The sequence below is a fragment of the Camellia sinensis genome, chromosome 12 (assembly GCF_055761805.1).
Source record: "Camellia sinensis isolate YWXY chromosome 12, ASM5576180v1, whole genome shotgun sequence".
NCBI lineage: Eukaryota > Viridiplantae > Streptophyta > Magnoliopsida > Ericales > Theaceae > Camellia > Camellia sinensis.
The window spans coordinates 12,098,354-12,122,569 of record NC_138972.1 but is presented as its reverse complement, the minus strand read 5'-3'; positions in this window follow the sequence as shown (position 1 = coordinate 12,122,569).

Genomic DNA, 24,216 nt, shown 5'->3' with positions numbered 1-24,216 from the left:
AACCGTAATGCGTTAGAAATGGTATGTAAACCCCGTATTTACATATCTGCCACTGTGCAGGAGAATCCATATAGGTGTTTGAGTGTTCGAACCGTAATGTGCAAGAAATGGTCCCGAAACCCCGTATTTACATATCTGCCACTGTGCAGGAGAATCCGTATAGGTGTTCGAGTGTTCGAACCGTAATGCGCAAGAAATGGTATGTAAACCCCGTATTTACATATCTGCCACTGTGCAGGAGAATCCGTATAGGTGTTCGAGTGTTCGAACCGTAATGCGCATGAAATGGTACGGAAACCCCGTATTTACATATCTGCCACTGTGCAGGACAATCCGTATAGGTGTTCGAGTGTTCGAACCGTAAAGCGCAAGAAATGGTACGGAAACCCCGTATTTACATATCTGCCACTGTGCAGGGGAATCCCTATAGGTGTTCGAGTGTTCGAACCGTAATGCGTAAGAAATGGTATGTAAACCCCGTATTTACATGTCTGCCACTGTGCAGGAGAATCCATATAGGTGTTCCAGTGTTCGAACCGTAATGTGCAAGAAATGGTCCCGAAACCCCGTATTTACATATCTGCCACTGTGGAGGAGAATCCGTATAGGTGTTCGAGTGTTCGAACCGTAATGCGCAAGAAATGGTATGTAAACCCCGTATTTACATATCTGCCACTGTGCAGGAGAATCCGTATAGGTGTTCGAGTGTTCGAACCGTAATGCGCAAGAAATGGTACGGAAACCTCGTATTTACGTATCTGCCACTGTGCAGGAGAATCCGTATAGGTGTTCGAGTGTTCGAACCGTAATGCGCAAGAAATGGTATCTAAACCCCGTATTTACATATCTGCCACTGTGCAGGAGAATCCATGTAGGTGTTCGAGTGTTCGAACCGTAATGTGCAAGAAATGGTCCCGAAACCCCGTATTTACATATCTGCCACTGTGCAGGAGAATCCGTATAGGTGTTCGAGTGTTCGAACGTAATGCGCAAGAAATGGTATGTAAACCCCGTATTTACATATCTGCCACTGTGCAGGAGAATCCGTATAGGTGTTCGAGTGTTCGAACCGTAATGCGCAAGAAATGGTACGGAAACATCGTATTTACATATCTGCCACTGTGCAGGAGAATCCGTATAGGTGTTCGAGTGTTCGAACCATAATGCGCAAGAAATGGTATGTAAACCCTGTATTTACATATCTGCCACTGTGTAGGAGAATCCGTATAGGTGTTCGAGTGTTCGAACCGTAATGCGCAACAAATGGTACGGAAACCCCGTATTTACATATCTGCCACTGTGCAGGAGAATCCGTATAGGTGTTCGAGTGTTAGAACCGTAATGCGCAAGAAATGGTACGGAAACCCCGTATTTACATATCTGCCACTGTGCAGGGGAATCCGTATAGGTGTTCGAGTGTTCGAACCGTAATGCGCAAGAAATGGTATGTAAACCCCGTATTTACATATCTGCCCCTATACAGGAGAATCCGTATAGGTGTTCGAGTGTTCGAACCGTATTGCGCAAGAAATGGTACGGAAACCCCGTATTTACATATCTGCCACTGTGCAGGACAGTCCGTATAGGTGTTCGAGTGTTCGAACCGTAATGCGCAAGAAATGGTACGGAAACCCCGTATTTACATATCTGCCACTGTGCAGGGGAATCCGTATAGGTGTTCGAGTGTTAGAACCGTAATGCGTTAGAAATGGTATGTAAACCCCGTATTTACATATCTGCCACTGTACAGGAGAATCCATATAGGTGTTTGAGTGTTCGAACCGTAATGTGCAAGAAATGGTCCCGAAACCCCGTATTTACATATCTGCGACTGTGCAGGAGAATCCGTATAGGTGTTCGAGTGTTCGAACCGTAATGCGCAAGAAATGGTATGTAAACCCCGTATTTACATATCTGCCACTGTGCAGGAGAATCCGTATAGGTGTTCGAGTGTTCGAACCGTAATGCGCAAGAAATGGTACGGAAACCCCGTATTTACATATCTGCCACTGTGCAGGACAATCCGTATAGGTGTTCGAGTGTTCGAACCGTAAAGCGCAAGAAATGGTACGGAAACCCCGTATTTACATATCTGCCACTGTGCAGGGGAATCCGTATAGGTGTTCGAGTGTCCGAACCGTAATGCGTAAGAAATGGTATGTAAACCCCGTATTTACATGTCTGCCACTGTGCAGGAGAATCCATATAGGTGTTCGAGTGTTCGAACCGTAATGTGCAAGAAATGGTCCCGAAACCCCGTATTTACATATCTGCCACTGTGGAGGAGAATCCGTATAGGTGTTCGAGTGTTCGAACCGTAATGCGCAAGAAATGGTATGTAAACCCCGTATTTACATATCTGCCACTGTGCAGGAGAATCCGTATAGGTGTTCGAGTGTTCGAACCGTAATGCGCAAGAAATGGTACGGAAACCTCGTATTTACATATCTGCCACTGTGCAGGAGAATCCGTATAGGTGTTCGAGTGTTCGAACCGTAATGCGCAAGAAATGGTATCTAAATCCCGTATTTACATATCTGCCACTGTGCAGGAGAATCCATGTAGGTGTTCGAGTGTTCGAACCGTAATGTGCAAGAAATGGTCCCGAAACCCCGTATTTACATATCTGCCACTGTGCAGGAGAATCCGTATAGATGTTCGAGTGTTCGAACCGTAATGCGCAAGAAATGGTCCCGAAACCCCGTATTTACATATCTGCCACTGTGCAGGAGAATCCGTATAGGTGTTCGAGTGTTCGAACCGTAATGCGCAGGAAATGGTATGTAAACCCCGTATTTACATATCTGCCACTGTGCAGGAGAATCCATGTAGGTGTTCGAGTGTTCGAACCGTAATGTGCAAGAAATGGTCCCGAAACCCCGTATTTACATATCTGCCACTGTGCAGGAGAATCCGTATAGGTGTTCGAGTGTTCGAACCGTAATGCGCAAGAAATGGCATGTAAACCCCGTATTTACAAATCTGCCACTGTGCAGGAGAATCCGTATAGGTGTTCGGGTGTTCGAACCGTAATGCGCAAGAAATGGTACGGAAACCCCGTATTTACATATCTGCCACTGTGCAGGAGAATCCGTATAGGTGTTCGAGTGTTAGAACCGTAATGCGCAAGAAATGGTACGAAAACCCCGTATTTACATATCTGCTACTGTGGAGGAGAATCCGTATAGTTGTTCGAGTGTTAGAACCGTAATGCGCAAGAAATGGTATGTAAACCCCGTATTTACATATCTGCCACTATACAGGAGAATCCGTATAGGTGTTCGAGTGTTCGAACCGTATTGCGCAAGAAATGGTACGGAAACCCCGTATTTACATATCTGCCACTGTGCAGGACAATCCGTATTGGTGTTCGAGTGTTCGAACCGTAATGCGCAAGAAATGGTACGGAAACCCCGTATTTACATATCTGCCACTGTGCAGGGGAATCCGTATAGGTGTTCGAGTGTTCGAACCGTAATGCGTTAGAAATGGTATGTAAACCCCGTATTTACATATCTGCCACTGTGCAGGAGAATCCATATAGGTGTTCGAGTGTTCGAACCGTAATGTGCAAGAAATGGTCCCGAAACCCCGTATTTACATATCTGCCACTGTGCAGGAGAATCCGTATAGGTGTTCGAGTGTTCGACCCGTAATGCGCAAGAAATGATATGTAAACCCCGTATTTACATATCTGCCACTGTGCAGGAGAATCCGTATAGGTGTTCGAGTGTTCGAACCGTAATGCGCAAGAAATGGTACGGAAACCTCGTATTTACATATCTGCCACTGTGCAGGAGAATCCGTATAGGTGTTCGAGTGTTCGAACCGTAATGTGCAAGAAATGGTCCCGAAACCCCGTATTTACATATCTGCCACTGTGCAGGAGAATCCGTGTAGGTGTTCGAGTGCTCGAACCGTAATGCGCAAGAAATGGTACGGAAACACCGTATTTACATATCTGCCACTGTGCAGGAGAATCCGTATAGGTGTTCGAGTGTTCGAACCGTAATGCGCAAGAAATGGTATGTAAACCCCGTATTTACATATCTGCCACTGTGTAGGAGAATCCGTATAGGTGTTCGAGTGTTCGAACCGTAATGCGCAAGAAACGGTACGGAAACCCCGTATTTACATATCTGCCACTGTGCAGGAGAATCCGTATAGGTGTTCGAGTGTTAGAACCGTAATGCGCAAGAAATGGTACGAAAACCCCGTATTTACATATCTGCCACTGTGGAGGAGAATCCGTATAGGTGTTCGAGTGTTAGAACCGTAATGCGCAAGAAATGGTATGTAAACCCCGTATTTACATATCTGCCACTATACAGGAGAATCCGTACAGGTGTTCGAGTGTTCGAACCGTATTGCGCAAGAAATGGTCCCGAAACCCCATATTTACATATCTGCCACTGTGTAGGACAATCCGTATTGGTGTTCGAGTGTTCGAACCGTAATGCGCAAGAAATGGTACGAAAACCCCGTATTTACATATCTGCCACTGTGTAGGGGAATCCGAATAGGTGTTCGAGGGTTCGAACCGTAATGCGTAAGAAATGGTATGTAAACCCCGTATTTACATGTCTGCCACTGTGTAGGAGAATCCATATAGGTGTTCGAGTGTTCGAACCGTAATGTGCAAGAAATGGTCCCGAAACCCCATATTTATATATCTGCCACTGTGTAGGAGAATCCGTATAGGTGTTCGAGTGTTCGAACCGTAATGCGCAAGAAATGGTACGGAAACCCCGTATTTACATATCTGCCACTGTGCAGGAGAATCCGTATAGGTGTTCGAGTGTTCGAACCGTAAAGCGCAAGAAATGGTACGGAAACCCCGTATTTACATATCTGCCACTGTGCAGGGGAATCCGTATAGGTGTTCTAGTGTTCGAACCGTAATGCGTAAGAAATGGTATGTAAACCCCGTATTTACATATCTGCCACTGTGCAGGGGAATCCGTATAGGTGTTCTAGTGTTCGAACCGTAATGCGTAAGAAATGGTATGTAAACCCCGTATTTACATGTCTGCCACTGTGCAGGAAAATCCATATAGGTGTTCGAGTGTTCGAACCGTAATGTGCAAGAAATGGTCCCGAAACCCCATATTTACATATCTGCCACTGTGCAGGAGAATCCGTATAGGTGTTCGAGTGTTCGAACCGTAATGCGCAATAAATGGTATGTAAACCCCGTATTTACATATCTGCCACTGTGCAGGAGAATCCGTATAGGTGTTCGAGTGTTCGAACCGTAATGCGCAAGAAATGGTACGGAAAGCTCGTATTTACATATCTGCCACTGTGGAGGAGAATCCGTATAGGTGTTCGAGTGTTCGAACCGTAATGCGCAAGAAATGGTATGTAAACCCCGTATTTACATATCTGCCACTGTGTAGGAGAATCCGTATAGGTCATCGAGTGTTCGAACCGTAATGCGCAAGAAATGGTATCTAAACCCCGTATTTACATATCTGCCACTGTGCAGGAGAATCCATATAGGTGTTCGAGTGTTCGAACCGTAATGTGCAAGAAATGGTCCCGAAACCCCGTATTTACATATCTGCCACTGTGCAGGAGAATCCGTGTAGGTGTTCGAGTGTTCGAACCGTAATGCGCAAGAAATGGTACGGAAACACCGTATTTACATATCTGCCACTGTGCAGGAGAATCCGTATAGGTGTTCGAGTGTTCGAACCGTAATGCGCAAGAAATGGTACGGAAACCCCGTATTTACATATCTGCCACTGTGCAGGACAAACCGTATAGGTGTTCGAGTGTTAGAACCGTAATGCGCAAGAAATGGTACGAAAACCCCGTATTTACATATCTGCCACTGTGGAGGAGAATCCGTATAGGTGTTCGAGTGTTAGAACCGTAATGCGCAAGAAATGGTATGTAAACCCCGTATTTACATATCTGCCACTATACAGGAGAATCCGTATAGGTGTTCGAGTGTTCGAACCGTATTGCGCAAGAGATGGTACGGAAACCCCGTATTTACATATCTGCTACTGTGTAGGACAATCCGTATTGGTGTTCGAGTGTTCGAACCGTAATGCGCAAGAAATGGTACGGAAACCCCGTATTTACATATCTGCCACTGTGCAGGGGAATCCGTATAGGTGTTCGAGTGTTCGAACCGTAATGCGTTAGAAATGGTATGTAAACCCCGTATTTACATATCTGCCACTGTGGAGGAGAATCCATATAGGTGTTCGAGTGTTCGAACCGTAATGTGCAAGAAATGGTCCCGAAACCCCGTATTTACATATCTGCCACTGTGCAGGAGAATCCGTATAGGTGTTCGAGTGTTCGAACCGTAATGCGCAAGAAATGGTATGTAAACCCCGTATTTACATATCTGCCACTGTGCAGGAGAATCCGTATAGGTGTTCGAGTGTTCGAACCGTAATGCGCAAGAAATGGTACGGAAACCTCGTATTTACATATCTGCCACTGTGCAGGAGAATCCGTATAGGTGTTCGAGTGTTCGAACCGTAATGCGCAAAAAATGGTATCTAAACCCCGTATTTACATATCTGCCACTGTGCAGGAGAATCCATATAGGTGTTCGAGTGTTCGAACCGTAATGTGCAGGAAATGGTCCCGAAACCCCGTATTTACATATCTGCCACTGTGCAGGAGAATCCGTATAGGTGTTCGAGTGTTCGAACCGTAATGCGCAAGAAATGGTATGTAAACCCCGTATTTACATATCTGCCACTGTGCAGGAGAATCCGTATAGGTGTTCGAGTGTTCGAACCGTAATGCGCAAGAAATGGTACGGAAACCTCGTATTTACATATCTGCCACTGTACAGTGGAATCCGTATAGGTGTTCGAGTGTTCGAACCGTAATGCGCAAGAAATGGTATGTAAACCCCGTCTTTACATATCTGCCACTGTGCAGGAGAATCCGTATAGGTGTTCGAGTGTTCGAACCGTAATGCGCAAGAAATGGTACGGAAACCCCGTATTTACATATCTGCCACTGGGCAGGACAATCCGTATAGGTGTTCGAGTGTTCGAACCGTAATGCGCAAGAAATGGTACGGAAACCCCGTATTTACATATCTGCCATTGTGCAGGGGAATCCGTATAGGTGTTCGAGTGTTCGAACCGTAATGCGTAAGAAATGGTATGTAAACCCCGTATTTACATATCTGCCACTGTGCAGGAGAATCCATATAGGTGTTCGAGTGTTCGAACCGTAATGTGCAAGAAATGGTCCCGAAACCCCGTATTTACATATATTCCACTGTGCAGGAGAATCCGTATAGGTGTTCGAGTGTTCGAACCGTAATGCGCAAGAAATGGTATGTAAACCCCGTATTTACATATCTGCCACTGTGCAGGAGAATCCGTATAGGTGTTCGAGTGTTCAAACCGTAATGCGCAAGAAATGGTACGGAAACCTCGTATTTACATATCTGCCACTGTGCAGGAGAATCCGTATAGGTGTTCGAGTGTTCGAACCGTAATGCGCAAGAAATGGTATCTAAACCCCGTATTTACATATCTGCCACTGTGCAGGAGAATCCATATAGGTGTTCGAGTGTTCGAACCGTAATGTGCAAGAAATGGTCCCGAAACCCCGTATTTACATATCTGCCACTGTGCAGGAGAATCCGTATAGGTGTTCGAGTGTTCGAACCGTAATGCGTTAGAAATGGTATGTAAACCCCGTATTTACATATCTGCCACCGTGCAGGAGAATCCATATAGGTGTTCGAGTGTTCGAACCGTAATGTGCAAGAAATGGTCCCGAAACCCCGTATTTACATATCTGCCACTGTGCAGGAGAATCCGTATAGGTGTTCGAGTGTTCGAACCGTAATGCGCAAGAAATGGTATGTAAACCCCGTATTTACATATCTGCCACTGCGCAGGAGAATCCGTATAGGTGTTCGAGTGTTCGAACCGTAATGCGCAAGAAATGGTACGGAAACCTCGTATTTACATATCTGCCACTGTACAGGAGAATCCGTATAGGTGTTCGAGTGTTCGAACCGTAATGCGCATGAAATGGTATCTAAACCCCGTATTTACATATCTGCCACTGTGCAGGAGAATCCATATAGGTGTTCGAGTGTTCGAACCGTAATGTGCAAGAAATGGTCCCGAAACCCCGTATTTACATATCTGCCACTATGCAGGAGAATCCGTATAGGTGTTCGAGTGTTCGAACCGTAATGCGCAAGAAATGGTATGTAAACCTTGTATTTACATATCTGCCACTGTGCAGGAGAATCCATATAGGTGTTCGAGTGTTCGAACCGTAATGCGCAAGAAATGGTACGGAAACACCGTATTTACATATCTGCCACTGTGTAGGAGAATCCGTATAGGTGTTCGAGTGTTCGAACCGTAATGCGCAAGAAATGGTATGTAAACCCCGTATTTACATATCTGCCACTGTGCAGGAGAATCCATATAGGTGTTCGAGTGTTCGAACCGTAATGTGCAAGAAATGGTCCCGAAACCCCGTATTTACATATCTGCCACTGTGCAGGAGAATCCGTATAGGTGTTCGAGTGTTCGAACCGTAATGCGCAAGAAATGGTATGTAAACCCCGTATTTACATATCTGCCACTGTGCAGGAGAATCCGTATAGGTGTTCGAGTGTTCGAACCGTAATGTGCAAGAAATGGTCCCGAAACCCCGTATTTACATATCTGCCACTGTGCAGGAGAATCCGTGTAGGTGTTCGAGTGTTCGAACCGTAATGCGCAAGAAACGGTACGGAAACACCGTATTTTCATATCTGCCACTGTGCAGGAGAATCCGTATAGGTGTTCGAGTGTTCGAACCGTAATGCGCAAGAAATGGTATGTAAACCCCGTATTTACAAATCTGCCACTGTGTAGGAGAATCCGTATAGGTGTTCGAGTGTTCGAACCGTAATGCGCAAGAAATGGTACGGAAACCCCGTATTTACATATCTGCCACTGTGCAGGAGAATCCGTATAGGTGTTCGAGTGTTCGAACCGTAATGCGCAAGAAATGGTATGTAAACCCCGTATTTACATATCTGCCACTGTGCAGGAGAATCCGTATAGGTGTTCGAGTGTTCGAACCGTAATGCGCAAGAAATGGTACGGAAAACTCGTATTTACATATCTGCCACTGTACAGGAGAATCCGTATAGGTGTTCGAGTGTTCGAACCGTAATGCGCAAGAAATGGTATGTAAACCCCGTCTTTACATATCTGCCACTGTGCAGGAGAATCCGTATAGGTGTTCGAGTGTTCGAACCGTAATGCGCAAGAAATGGTACGGAAACCCCGTATTTACATATCTGCCACTGTGCAGGAGAATCCGTATAGGTGTTCGAGTGTTCGAACCGTAATGCGCAAGAAATGGTACGGAAACCTCGTATTTACATATCTGCCACTGTACAGGAGAATCCGTATAGGTGTTCGAGTGTTCGAACCGTAATGCGCAAGAAATGGTATGTAAACCCCGTCTTTACATATCTGCCACTGTGCAGGAGAATCCGTATAGGTGTTCGAGTGTTCGAACCGTAATGCGCAAGAAATGGTACGGAAACCCCGTATTTACATATCTGCCACTGGGCAGGACAATCCGTATAGGTGTTCGAGTGTTCGAACCGTAATGCGCAAGAAATGGTACGGAAACCCCGTATTTACATATCTGCCATTGTGCAGGGGAATCCGTATAGGTGTTCGAGTGTTCGAACCGTAATGCGTAAGAAATGGTATGTAAACCCCGTATTTACATATCTGCCACTGTGCAGGAGAATCCATATAGGTGTTCGAGTGTTCGAACCGTAATGTGCAAGAAATGGTCCCGAAACCGCGTATTTACATATCTGCCACTGTGCAGGAGAATCCGTATAGGTGTTCGAGTGTTCGAACCGTAATGCGCAAGAAGTGGTATGTAAACCCCGTATTTACATATCTGCCACTGTGCAGGAGAATCCGTATAGGTGTTCGAGTGTTCAAACCGTAATGCGCAAGAAATGGTACGGAAACCTCGTATTTACATATCTGCCACTGTGCAGGAGAATCCGTATAGGTGTTCGAGTGTTCGAACCGTAATGCGCAAGAAATGGTATCTAAACCCCGTATTTACATATCTGCCACTGTGCAGGAGAATCCATATAGGTGTTCGAGTGTTCGAACCGTAATGTGCAAGAAATGGTCCCGAAACACCGTATTTACATATCTGCCACTGTGCAGGAGAATCCGTATAGGTGTTCGAGTGTTCGAACCGTAATGCGTTAGAAATGGTATGTAAACCCCGTATTTACATATCTGCCACCGTGCAGGAGAATCCATATAGGTGTTCGAGTGTTCGAACCGTAATGTGCAAGAAATGGTCCCGAAACCCCGTATTTACATATCTGCCACTGTGCAGGAGAATCCGTATAGGTGTTCGAGTGTTCGAACCGTAATGCGCAAGAAATGGTATGTAAACCCCGTATTTACATATCTGCCACTGCGCAGGAGAATCCGTATAGGTGTTCGAGTGTTCGAACCGTAATGCGCAAGAAATGGTACGGAAACCTCGTATTTACATATCTGCCACTGTATAGGAGAATCCGTATAGGTGTTCGAGTGTTCGAACCGTAATGCGCATGAAATGGTATCTAAACCCCGTATTTACATATCTGCCACTGTGCAGGAGAATCCATATAGGTGCTCGAGTGTTCGAACCGTAATGTGCAAGAAATGGTCCCGAAACCCCGTATTTACATATCTGCCACTATGCAGGAGAATCCGTATAGGTGTTCGAGTGTTCGAACCGTAATGCGCAAGAAATGGTATGTAAACCCCGTATTTACATATCTGCCACTGTGCAGGAGAATCCATATAGGTGTTCGAGTGTTTGAACCGTAATGCGCAAGAAATGGTACGGAAACACCGTATTTACATATCTGCCACTGTGTAGGAGAATCCGTATAGGTGTTCGAGTGTTCGAACCGTAATGCGCAAGAAATGGTATGTAAACCCCGTATTTACATATCTGCCACTGTGCAGGAGAATCCATATAGGTGTTCGAGTGTTCGAACCGTAATGTGCAAGAAATGGTCCCGAAACCCCGTATTTACATATCTGCCACTGTGCAGGAGAATCCGTATAGGTGTTCGAGTGTTCGAACCGTAATGCGCAAGAAATGGTATGTAAACCCCGTATTTACATATCTGCCACTGTGCAGGAGAATCCGTATAGGTGTTCGAGTGTTCGAACCGTAATGCGCAAGAAATGGTATGTAAACCCCGTATTTACATATCTGCCACTGCGCAGGAGAATCCGTATAGGTGTTCGAGTGTTCGAACCGTAATGCGCAAGAAATGGTACGGAAACCTCGTATTTACATATCTGCCACTGTACAGGAGAATCCGTATAGGTGTACGAGTGTTCGAACCGTAATGCGCATGAAATGGTATCTAAACCCCGTATTTACATATCTGCCACTGTGCAGGAGAATCCATATAGGTGTTCGAGTGTTCGAACCGTAATGTGCAAGAAATGGTCCCGAAACCCCGTATTTACATATCTGCCACTATGCAGGAGAATCCGTATAGGTGTTCGAGTGTTCGAACCGTAATGCGCAAGAAATGGTATGTAAACCTTGTATTTACATATCTGCCACTGTGCAGGAGAATCCATATAGGTGTTCGAGTGTTCGAACCGTAATGCGCAAGAAATGGTACGGAAACACCGTATTTACATATCTGCCACTGTGTAGGAGAATCCGTATAGGTGTTCGAGTGTTCGAACCGTAATGCGCAAGAAATGGTATGTAAACCCCGTATTTACATATCTGCCACTGTGCAGGAGAATCCATATAGGTGTTCGAGTGTTCGAACCGTAATGTGCAAGAAATGGTCCCGAAACCCCGTATTTACATATCTGCCACTGTGCAGGAGAATCCGTATAGGTGTTCGAGTGTTCGAACCGTAATGCGCAAGAAATGGTATGTAAACCCCGTATTTACATATCTGCCACTGTGCAGGAGAATCCGTATAGGTGTTCGAGTGTTCGAACCGTAATGTGCAAGAAATGGTCCCGAAACCCCGTATTTACATATCTGCCACTGTGCAGGAGAATCCGTGTAGGTGTTCGAGTGTTCGAACCGTAATGCGCGGAAACACCGTATTTACATATCTGCCACTGTGTAGGAGAATCCGTATAGGTGTTCGAGTGTTCGAACCGTAATGCGCAAGAAATGGTATGTAAACCCTGTATTTACATATCTGCCCCTGTGCAGGAGAATCCGTATAGGTGTTCTAGTGTTCGAACCGTAATGCGCAAGAAATGGAACGGAAACCACGTATTTACATATCTGCCACTGTGCAGGACAATCCGTATACGTGTTCGAGTGTTCGAACCGTAATGCGCAAGAAATGGTACGGAAACCCCGTATTTACATATCTGCCACTGTGCAGGGGAATCCGTATAGGTGTTCGAGTGTTCGAACCGTAATGCGTAAGAAATGGTATGTAAACCCCGTATTTACATATCTGCCACTGTGCAGGAGAGTCCATATAGGTGTTCGAGTGTTCGAACCGTAATGTGCAAGAAATGGTCCCGAAACCCCGTATTTACATATCTGCCACTGTGCAGGAGAATCCGTATAGGTGTTCGAGTGTTCGAACCGTAATGCGCAAGAAATGGTATGTAAACCCCGTATTTACATATCTGCCCCTGTGCAGGAGAATCCGTATAGGTGTTCGAGTGTTCGAACCGTAATGCGCAAGAAATGGTTCGGAAACCTCGTATTTACATATCTGCCACTGTGCAGCAGAATCCGTATAGGTGTTCGAGTGTTCGAACCGTAATGCGCAAGAAATGTTGTCTAAACCCCGTATTTACATATCTGCCACTGTGCAGGACAATCCGTATAGGTGTTCGAGTGTTCGAACCGTAATGCGCAAGAAATGGTATGTAAACCCCGTATTTACATATCTGCCACTGTGCAGGAGAATCCGTATAGGTGTTCGAGTGTTCGAACCGTAATGCGCAAGAAATGGTACGGAAACCTCGTATTTACATATCTGCCACTGTGCAGGAGAATCCGTATAGGTGTTCGAGTGTTTCAACCGTAATGCGCAAGAAATGGTATCTAAACCCCGTATACACATATCTGCCACTGTGCAAGAGAATCCATATAGGTGTTCGAGTGTTCGAACCGTAATGTGCAAGAAATGGTCCCGAAACCCCGTATTTACAAATCTGCCACTGTGCTGGAGAATCCGTATAGGTATTCGAGTGTTCGAACCGTAATGCGCAAGAAATGGTATGTAAACCCCGTATTTACATATCTGCCACTGTGCAGGAGAATCCGTATAGGTGTTCGAGTGTTCGAACCGTAATGCGCAAGAAATGGTATGTAAACCCCGTATTTACATATCTGCCACTGTGCAGGACAATCCGTATAGGTGTTCTAGTGTTCGAACCGTAATGCGCAAGAAATGGTACGGACACCACGTATTTACATATCTGCCACTGTGCAGGACAATCCGTATAGGTGTTCGAGTGTTCGAACCGTAATGCGCAAGAAATGGTACGGAAACCCCGTATTTACATATCTGCCACTATGCAGGGGAATCCGTATAGGTGTTCGAGTGTTCGAACCGTAATGCGTAAGAAATGGTATGTAAACCCCGTATTTACATATCTGCCACTGTGCAGGAGAATCCGTATAGGTGTTCGAGTGTTCGAACCGTAATGCGCAAGAAATGGTATGTAAACCCCGTATTTACATATCTGCCACTGTGCAGGAGAATCCGTATAGGTGTTCGAGTGTTCGAACCGTAATGCGCAAGAAATGGTACGGAAACCTCGTATTTACATATCTGCCACTGTGCAGGAGAATCCGTATAGGTGTTCGAGTGTTCGAACCGTAATGCGCAAGAAATGGTATCTAAACCCCGTATTTACATATCTGCCACTGTGCAGGAGAATCCATATAGGTGTTCGAGTGTTCGAACCGTAATGTGCAAGAAATGGTCCCGAAACCCCGTATTTACATATCTGCCACTGTGCTGGAGAATCCGTATAGGTATTCGAGTGTTCGAACCGTAATGCGCAAGAAATGGTATGTAAACCCCGTATTTACATATCTGCCACTGTGCAGGAGAATCCGTATAGGTGTTCGAGTGTTCGAACCGTAATGCGCAAGAAATGGTACGGAAACACCGTATTTACATATCTGCCACTGTGTAGGAGAATCCGTATAGGTGTTCGAGTGTTCGAACCGTAATGCGCAAGAAATGGTACGGAAACACCGTATTTACATATCTGCCACTGTGCAGGAGAATCCGTATAGGTGTTCGAGTGTTCGAACCGTAATGCGCAAGAAATGGTACGGAAACACCGTATTTACATATCTGCCACTGTGCAGGAGAATCCGTATAGGTGTTCGAGTGTTCGAACCGTAATGCGCAAGAAATGGTATGTAAACCCCGTATTTACATATCTACCACTGTGTAGGACAATCCGTATAGGTGTTCTAGTGTTCGAACCGTAATGCGCAAGAAATGGTACGGAAACCACGTATTTACATATCTGCCACTGTGCAGGACAATCCGTATACGTGTTCGAGTGTTCGAACCGTAATGCGCAAGAAATGGTACGGAAACCCCGTATTTACATATCTGCCACTGTGCAGGGGAATCCGTATAGGTGTTCGAGTGTTCGAACCGTAATGCGTAAGAAATGGTATGTAAACCCCGTATTTACATATCTGCCACTGTGCAGGAGAGTCCATATAGGTGTTCGAGTGTTCGAACCGTAATGTGCAAGAAATGGTCCCGAAACCCCGTATTTACATATCTGCCACTGTGCAGGAGAATCCGTATAGGTGTTCGAGTGTTCGAACCGTAATGCGCAAGAAATGGTATGTAAACCCCGTATTTACATATCTGCCCCTGTGCAGGAGAATCCGTATAGGTGTTCGAGTGTTCGAACCGTAATGCGCAAGAAATGGTGTGTAAACCCCGTATTTACATATCTGCCACTGTGCAGGAGAATCCGTATAGGTGTTCGAGTGTTCGAACCGTAATGCGCAAGAAATGTTGTCTAAACCCCGTATTTACATATCTGCCACTGTGCAGGACAATCCGTATAGGTGTTCGAGTGTTCGAACCGTAATGCGCAAGAAATGGTATGTAAACCCCGTATTTACATATCTGCCACTGTGCAGGAGAATCCGTATAGGTGTTCGAGTGTTCGAACCGTAATGCGCAAGAAATGGTACGGAAACCTCGTATTTACATATCTGCCACTGTGCAGGAGAATCCGTATAGGTGTTCGAGTGTTTCAACCGTAATGCGCAAGAAATGGTATCTAAACCCCGTATTCACATATCTGCCACTGTGCAAGAGAATCCATATAGGTGTTCGAGTGTTCGAACCGTAATGTGCAAGAAATGGTCCCGAAACCCCGTATTTACAAATCTGCCACTGTGCTGGAGAATCCGTATAGGTATTCGAGTGTTCGAACCGTAATGCGCAAGAAATGGTATGTAAACCCCGTATTTACATATCTGCCACTGTGCAGGAGAATCCGTATAGGTGTTCGAGTGTTCGAACCGTAATGCGCAAGAAATGGTACGGAAACACCGTATTTACATATCTGCCACTGTGCAGGAGAATCCGTATAGGTGTTCGAGTGTTCGAACCGTAATGCGCCAGAAATGGTATGTAAACCCCGTATTTACATATCTGCCACTGTGCAGGACAATCCGTATAGGTGTTCTAGTGTTCGAACCGTAATGCGCAAGAAATGGTACGGAAACCACGTATTTACATATCTGCCACTGTGCAGGACAATCCGTATAGGTGTTCGAGTGTTCGAACCGTAATGCGCAAGAAATGGTACGGAAACCCCGTATTTACATATCTGCCACTGTGCAGGGGAATCCGTATAGGTGTTCGAGTGTTCGAACCGTAATGCGTAAGAAATGGTATGTAAACCCCGTATTTACATATCTGCCACTGTGCAGGAGAATCCGTATAGGTGTTCGAGTGTTCGAACCGTAATGCGCAAGAAATGGTATGTAAACCCCGTATTTACATATCTGCCACTGTGCAGGAGAATCCGTATAGGTGTTCGACTGTTCGAACCGTAATGCGCAAGAAATGGTACGGAAACCTCGTATTTACATATCTGCCACTGTGCAGGAGAATCCGTATAGGTGTTCGAGTGTTCGAACCGTAATGCGCAAGAAATGGTATCTAAACCCCGTATTTACATATCTGCCACTGTGCAGGAGAATCCATATAGGTGTTCGAGTGTTCGAACCGTAATGTGCAAGAAATGGTCCCGAAACCCCGTATTTACATATCTGCCACTGTGCTGGAGAATCCGTATAGGTATTCGAGTGTTCGAACCGTAATGCGCAAGAAATGGTATGTAAACCCCGTATTTACATATCTGCCACTGTGCAGGAGAATCCGTATAGGTGTTCGAGTGTTCGAACCGTAATGCGCAAGAAATGGTACGGAAACACCGTATTTACATATCTGCCACTCTGTAGGAGAATCCGTATAGGTGTTCGAGTGTTCGAACCGTAATGCGCAAGAAATGGTATGTAAACCCCGTATTTACATATCTGCCCCTGTGCAGGAGAATCCATATAGGTGTTCTAGTGTTCGAACCGTAATGCGCAAGAAATGGTACGGAAACCACGTATTTACATATCTGCCACTGTGCAGGACAATCCGTATACGTGTTCGAGTGTTCGAACCGTAATGCGCAAGAAATGGTACGGAAACCCCGTATTTACATATCTGCCACTGTGTAGGGGAATCCGTATAGGTGTTCGAGTGTTCGAACCGTAATGCGTAAGAAATGGTATGTAAACCCCGTATTTACATATCTGCCACTGTGCAGGAGAGTCCATATAGGTGTTCGAGTGTTCGAACCGTAATGTGCACGAAATGGTCCCGAAACCACGTATTTACATATCTGCCACTGTGCAGGAGAATCCGTATAGGTGTTCGAGTGTTCGAACCGTAATGCGCAAGAAATGGTATGTAAACCCCGTATTTACATATCTGCCCCTGTGCAGGAGAATCCGTATAGGTGTTCGAGTGTTCGAAACGTAATGCGCAAGAAATGGTTCGGAAACCTCGTATTTACATATCTGCCACTGTGCAGGAGAATCCGTATAGGTGTTCGAGTGTTCGAACCGTAATGCGCAAGAAATGTTGTCTAAACCCCGTATTTACATATCTGCCACTGTGCAGGACAATCCGTATAGGTGTTCGAGTGTTCGAACCGTAATGCGCAAGAAATGGTATGTAAACCCCGTATTTACATATCTGCCACTATGCAGGAGAATCCGTATAGGTGTTCGAGTGTTCGAACCGTAATGCGCAAGAAATGGTACGGAAACCTCGTATTTACATATCTGCCACTGTGCAGGAGAATCCGTATAGGTGTTCGAGTGTTTCAACCGTAATGCGCAAGAAATGGTATCTAAACCCCGTATTCACATATCTGCCACTGTGCAAGAGAATCCATATAGGTGTTCGAGTGTTCGAACCGTAATGTGCAAGAAATGGTCCCGAAACCCCGTATTTACAAATCTGCCACTGTGCTGGAGAATCCGTATAGGTATTCGAGTGTTCGAACCGTAATGCGCAAGAAATGGTATGTAAACCCCGTATTTACATATCTGCCACTGTGCTGGAGAATCCGTATAGGTGTTCGAGTGTTCGAACCGTAATGCGCAAGAAATGGTATGTAAACCCCGTATTTACATATCTGCCACTGTGCAGGAGAATCCGTATAGGTGTTCGAGTGTTCGAACCGTAATGCGCAAGAAATGGTACGGAAACACCGTATTTACATATCTGCCACTGTGTAGGAGAATCCGTATAGGTGTTCGAGTGTTCGAACCGTAATGCGCAAGAAATGGTACGGAAACACCGTATTTACATATCTGCCACTGTGCAGGAGAATCCGTATAGGTGTTCGAGTGTTCGAACCGTAATGCGCAAGAAATGGTACGGAAACACCGTATTTACATATCTGCCACTGTGCAGGAGAATCCGTATAGGTGTTCGAGTGTTCGAACCGTAATGCGCAAGAAATGGTATGTAAACCCCGTATTTACATATCTACCACTGTGTAGGACAATCCGTATAGGTGTTCTAGTGTTCGAACCGTAATGCGCAAGAAATGGTACGGAAACCACGTATTTACATATCTGCCACTGTGCAGGACAATCCGTATACGTGTTCGAGTGTTCGAACCGTAATGCGCAAGAAATGGTACGGAAACCCCGTATTTACATATCTGCCACTGTGCAGGGGAATCCGTATAGGTGTTCGAGTGTTCGAACCGTAATGCGTAAGAAATGGTATGTAAACCCCGTATTTACATATCTGCCACTGTGCAGGAGAGTCCATATAGGTGTTCGAGTGTTCGAACCGTAATGTGCAAGAAATGGTCCCGAAACCCCGTATTTACATATCTGCCACTGTGCAGGAGAATCCGTATAGGTGTTCGAGTGTTCGAACCGTAATGCGCAAGAAATGGTATGTAAACCCCGTATTTACATATCTGCCCCTGTGCAGGAGAATCCGTATAGGTGTTCGAGTGTTCGAACCGTAATGCGCAAGAAATGGTGTGTAAACCCCGTATTTACATATCTGCCACTGTGCAGGAGAATCCGTATAGGTGTTCGAGTGTTCGAACCGTAATGCGCAAGAAATGTTGTCTAAACCCCGTATTTACATATCTGCCACTGTGCAGGACAATCCGTATAGGTGTTCGAGTGTTCGAACCGTAATGCGCAAGAAATGGTATGTAAACCCCGTATTTACATATCTGCCACTGTGCAGGAGAATCCGTATAGGTGTTCGAGTGTTCGAACCGTAATGCGCAAGAAATGGTACGGAAACCTCGTATTTACATATCTGCCACTGTGCAGGAGAATCCGTATAGGTGTTCGAGTGTTTCAACCGTAATGCGCAAGAAATGGTATCTAAACCCCGTATTCACATATCTGCCACTGTGCAAGAGAATCCATATAGGTGTTCGAGTGTTCGAACCGTAATGTGCAAGAAATGGTCCCGAAACCCCGTATTTACAAATCTGCCACTGTGCTGGAGAATCCGTATAGGTATTCGAGTGTTCGAACCGTAATGCGCAAGAAATGGTATGTAAACCCCGTATTTACATATCTGCCACTGTGCAGGAGAATCCGTATAGGTGTTCGAGTGTTCGAACCGTAATGCGCAAGAAATGGTACGGAAACACCGTATTTACATATCTGCCACTGTGCAAGAGAATCCGTATAGGTGTTCGAGTGTTCGAACCGTAATGCGCCAGAAATGGTATGTAAACCCCGTATTTACATATCTGCCACTGTGCAGGACAATCCGTATAGGTGTTCTAGTGTTCGAACCGTAATGCGCAAGAAATGGTACGGAAACCACGTATTTACATATCTGCCACTGTGCAGGACAATCCGTATAGGTGTTCGAGTGTTCGAACCGTAATGCGCAAGAAATGGTACGGAAACCCCGTATTTACATATCTGCCACTGTGCAGGGGAATCCGTATAGGTGTTCGAGTGTTCGAACCGTAATGCGTAAGAAATGGTATGTAAACCCCGTATTTACATATCTGCCACTGTGCAGGAGAATCCGTATAGGTGTTCGAGTGTTCGAACCGTAATGCGCAAGAAATGGTATGTAAACCCCGTATTTACATATCTGCCACTGTGCAGGAGAATCCGTATAGGTGTTCGACTGTTCGAACCGTAATGCGCAAGAAATGGTACGGAAACCTCGTATTTACATATCTGCCACTGTGCAGGAGAATCCGTATAGGTGTTCGAGTGTTCGAACCGTAATGCGCAAGAAATGGTATCTAAACCCCGTATTTACATATCTGCCACTGTGCAGGAGAATCCATATAGGTGTTCGAGTGTTCGAACCGTAATGTGCAAGAAATGGTCCCGAAACCCCGTATTTACATATCTGCCACTGTGCTGGAGAATCCGTATAGGTATTCGAGTGTTCGAACCGTAATGCGCAAGAAATGGTATGTAAACCCCGTATTTACATATCTGCCACTGTGCAGGAGAATCCGTATAGGTGTTCGAGTGTTCGAACCGTAATGCGCAAGAAATGGTACGGAAACACCGTATTTACATATCTGCCACTCTGTAGGAGAATCCGTATAGGTGTTCGAGTGTTCGAACCGTAATGCGCAAGAAATGGTATGTAAACCCCGTATTTACATATCTGCCCCTGTGCAGGAGAATCCATATAGGTGTTCTAGTGTTCGAACCGTAATGCGCAAGAAATGGTACGGAAACCACGTATTTACATATCTGCCACTGTGCAGGACAATCCGTATACGTGTTCGAGTGTTCGAACCGTAATGCGCAAGAAATGGTACGGAAACCCCGTATTTACATATCTGCCACTGTGTAGGGGAATCCGTATAGGTGTTCGAGTGTTCGAACCGTAATGCGTAAGAAATGGTATGTAAACCCCGTATTTACATATCTGCCACTGTGCAGGAGAGTCCATATAGGTGTTCGAGTGTTCGAACCGTAATGTGCACGAAATGGTCCCGAAACCACGTATTTACATATCTGCCACTGTGCAGGAGAATCCGTATAGGTGTTCGAGTGTTCGAACCGTAATGCGCAAGAAATGGTATGTAAACCCCGTATTTACATATCTGCCCCTGTGCAGGAGAATCCGTATAGGTGTTCGAGTGTTCGAAACGTAATGCGCAAGAAATGGTTCGGAAACCTCGTATTTACATATCTGCCACTGTGCAGGAGAATCCGTATAGGTGTTCGAGTGTTCGAACCGTAATGCGCAAGAAATGTTGTCTAAACCCCGTATTTACATATCTGCCACTGTGCAGGACAATCCGTATAGGTGTTCGAGTGTTCGAACCGTAATGCGCAAGAAATGGTATGTAAACCCCGTATTTACATATCTGCCACTATGCAGGAGAATCCGTATAGGTGTTCGAGTGTTCGAACCGTAATGCGCAAGAAATGGTACGGAAACCTCGTATTTACATATCTGCCACTGTGCAGGAGAATCCGTATAGGTGTTCGAGTGTTTCAACCGTAATGCGCAAGAAATGGTATCTAAACCCCGTATTCACATATCTGCCACTGTGCAAGAGAATCCATATAGGTGTTCGAGTGTTCGAACCGTAATGTGCAAGAAATGGTCCCGAAACCCCGTATTTACAAATCTGCCACTGTGCTGGAGAATCCGTATAGGTATTCGAGTGTTCGAACCGTAATGCGCAAGAAATGGTATGTAAACCCCGTATTTACATATCTGCCACTGTGCAGGAGAATCCGTATAGGTGTTCGAGTGTTCGAACCGTAATGCGCAAGAAATGGTACAGAAACCACGTATTTACATATCTGCCACTGTGCAGGACAATCCGTATAGGTGTTCGAGTGTTCGAACCGTAATGCGCAAGAAATGGTACGGAAACCCCGTATTTACATATCTGCCACTGTGTAGGAGAATCCGTATAGGTGTTCGAGTGTTCGAACCGTAATGCGCAAGAAATGGTACGGAAACACCGTATTTACATATCTGCCACTGTGCAGGAGAATCCGTATAGGTGTTCGAGTGTTCGAACCGTAATGCGCAAGAAATGGTACGGAAACACCGTATTTACATATCTGCCACTGTGCAGGAGAATCCGTATAGGTGTTCGAGTGTTCGAACCGTAATGCGCAAGAAATGGTATGTAAACCCCGTATTTACATATCTACCACTGTGTAGGACAATCCGTATAGGTGTTCTAGTGTTCGAACCGTAATGCGCAAGAAATGGTACGGAAACCACGTATTTACATATCTGCCACTGTGCAGGACAATCCGTATACGTGTTCGAGTGTTCGAACCGTAATGCGCAAGAAATGGTACGGAAACCCCGTATTTACATATCTGCCACTGTGCAGGGGAATCCGTATAGGTGTTCGAGTGTTCGAACCGTAATGCGTAAGAAATGGTATGTAAACCCCGTATTTACATATCTGCCACTGTGCAGGAGAGTCCATATAGGTGTTCGAGTGTTCGAACCGTAATGTGCAAGAAATGGTCCCGAAACCCCGTATTTACATATCTGCCACTGTGCAGGAGAATCCGTATAGGTGTTCGAGTGTTCGAACCGTAATGCGCAAGAAATGGTATGTAAACCCCGTATTTACATATCTGCCCCTGTGCAGGAGAATCCGTATAGGTGTTCGAGTGTTCGAACCGTAATGCGCAAGAAATGGTGTGTAAACCCCGTATTTACATATCTGCCACTGTGCAGGAGAATCCGTATAGGTGTTCGAGTGTTCGAACCGTAATGCGCAAGAAATGTTGTCTAAACCCCGTATTTACATATCTGCCACTGTGCAGGACAATCCGTATAGGTGTTCGAGTGTTCGAACCGTAATGCGCAAGAAATGGTATGTAAACCCCGTATTTACATATCTGCCACTGTGCAGGAGAATCCGTATAGGTGTTCGAGTGTTCGAACCGTAATGCGCAAGAAATGGTACGGAAACCTCGTATTTACATATCTGCCACTGTGCAGGAGAATCCGTATAGGTGTTCGAGTGTTTCAACCGTAATGCGCAAGAAATGGTATCTAAACCCCGTATTCACATATCTGCCACTGTGCAAGAGAATCCATATAGGTGTTCGAGTGTTCGAACCGTAATGTGCAAGAAATGGTCCCGAAACCCCGTATTTACAAATCTGCCACTGTGCTGGAGAATCCGTATAGGTATTCGAGTGTTCGAACCGTAATGCGCAAGAAATGGTATGTAAACCCCGTATTTACATATCTGCCACTGTGCAGGAGAATCCGTATAGGTGTTCGAGTGTTCGAACCGTAATGCGCAAGAAATGGTACGGAAACACCGTATTTACATATCTGCCACTGTGCAGGAGAATCCGTATAGGTGTTCGAGTGTTCGAACCGTAATGCGCCAGAAATGGTATGTAAACCCCGTATTTACATATCTGCCACTGTGCAGGACAATCCGTATAGGTGTTCTAGTGTTCGAACCGTAATGCGCAAGAAATGGTACGGAAACCACGTATTTACATATCTGCCACTGTGCAGGACAATCCGTATAGGTGTTCGAGTGTTCGAACCGTAATGCGCAAGAAATGGTACGGAAACCCCGTATTTACATATCTGCCACTGTGCAGGGGAATCCGTATAGGTGTTCGAGTGTTCGAACCGTAATGCGTAAGAAATGGTATGTAAACCCCGTATTTACATATCTGCCACTGTGCAGGAGAATCCGTATAGGTGTTCGAGTGTTCGAACCGTAATGCGCAAGAAATGGTATGTAAACCCCGTATTTACATATCTGCCACTGTGCAGGAGAATCCGTATAGGTGTTCGACTGTTCGAACCGTAATGCGCAAGAAATGGTACGGAAACCTCGTATTTACATATCTGCCACTGTGCAGGAGAATCCGTATAGGTGTTCGAGTGTTCGAACCGTAATGCGCAAGAAATGGTATCTAAACCCCGTATTTACATATCTGCCACTGTGCAGGAGAATCCATATAGGTGTTCGAGTGTTCGAACCGTAATGTGCAAGAAATGGTCCCGAAACCCCGTATTTACATATCTGCCACTGTGCTGGAGAATCCGTATAGGTATTCGAGTGTTCGAACCGTAATGCGCAAGAAATGGTATGTAAACCCCGTATTTACATATCTGCCACTGTGCAGGAGAATCCGTATAGGTGTTCGAGTGTTCGAACCGTAATGCGCAAGAAATGGTACGGAAACACCGTATTTACATATCTGCCACTCTGTAGGAGAATCCGTATAGGTGTTCGAGTGTTCGAACCGTAATGCGCAAGAAATGGTATGTAAACCCCGTATTTACATATCTGCCCCTGTGCAGGAGAATCCATATAGGTGTTCTAGTGTTCGAACCGTAATACGCAAGAAATGGTACGGAAACCACGTATTTACATATCTGCCACTGTGCAGGACAATCCGTATACGTGTTCGAGTGTTCGAACCGTAATGCGCAAGAAATGGTACGGAAACCCCGTATTTACATATCTGCCACTGTGTAGGGGAATCCGTATAGGTGTTCGAGTGTTCGAACCGTAATGCGTAAGAAATGGTATGTAAACCCCGTATTTACATATCTGCCACTGTGCAGGAGAGTCCATATAGGTGTTCGAGTGTTCGAACCGTAATGTGCACGAAATG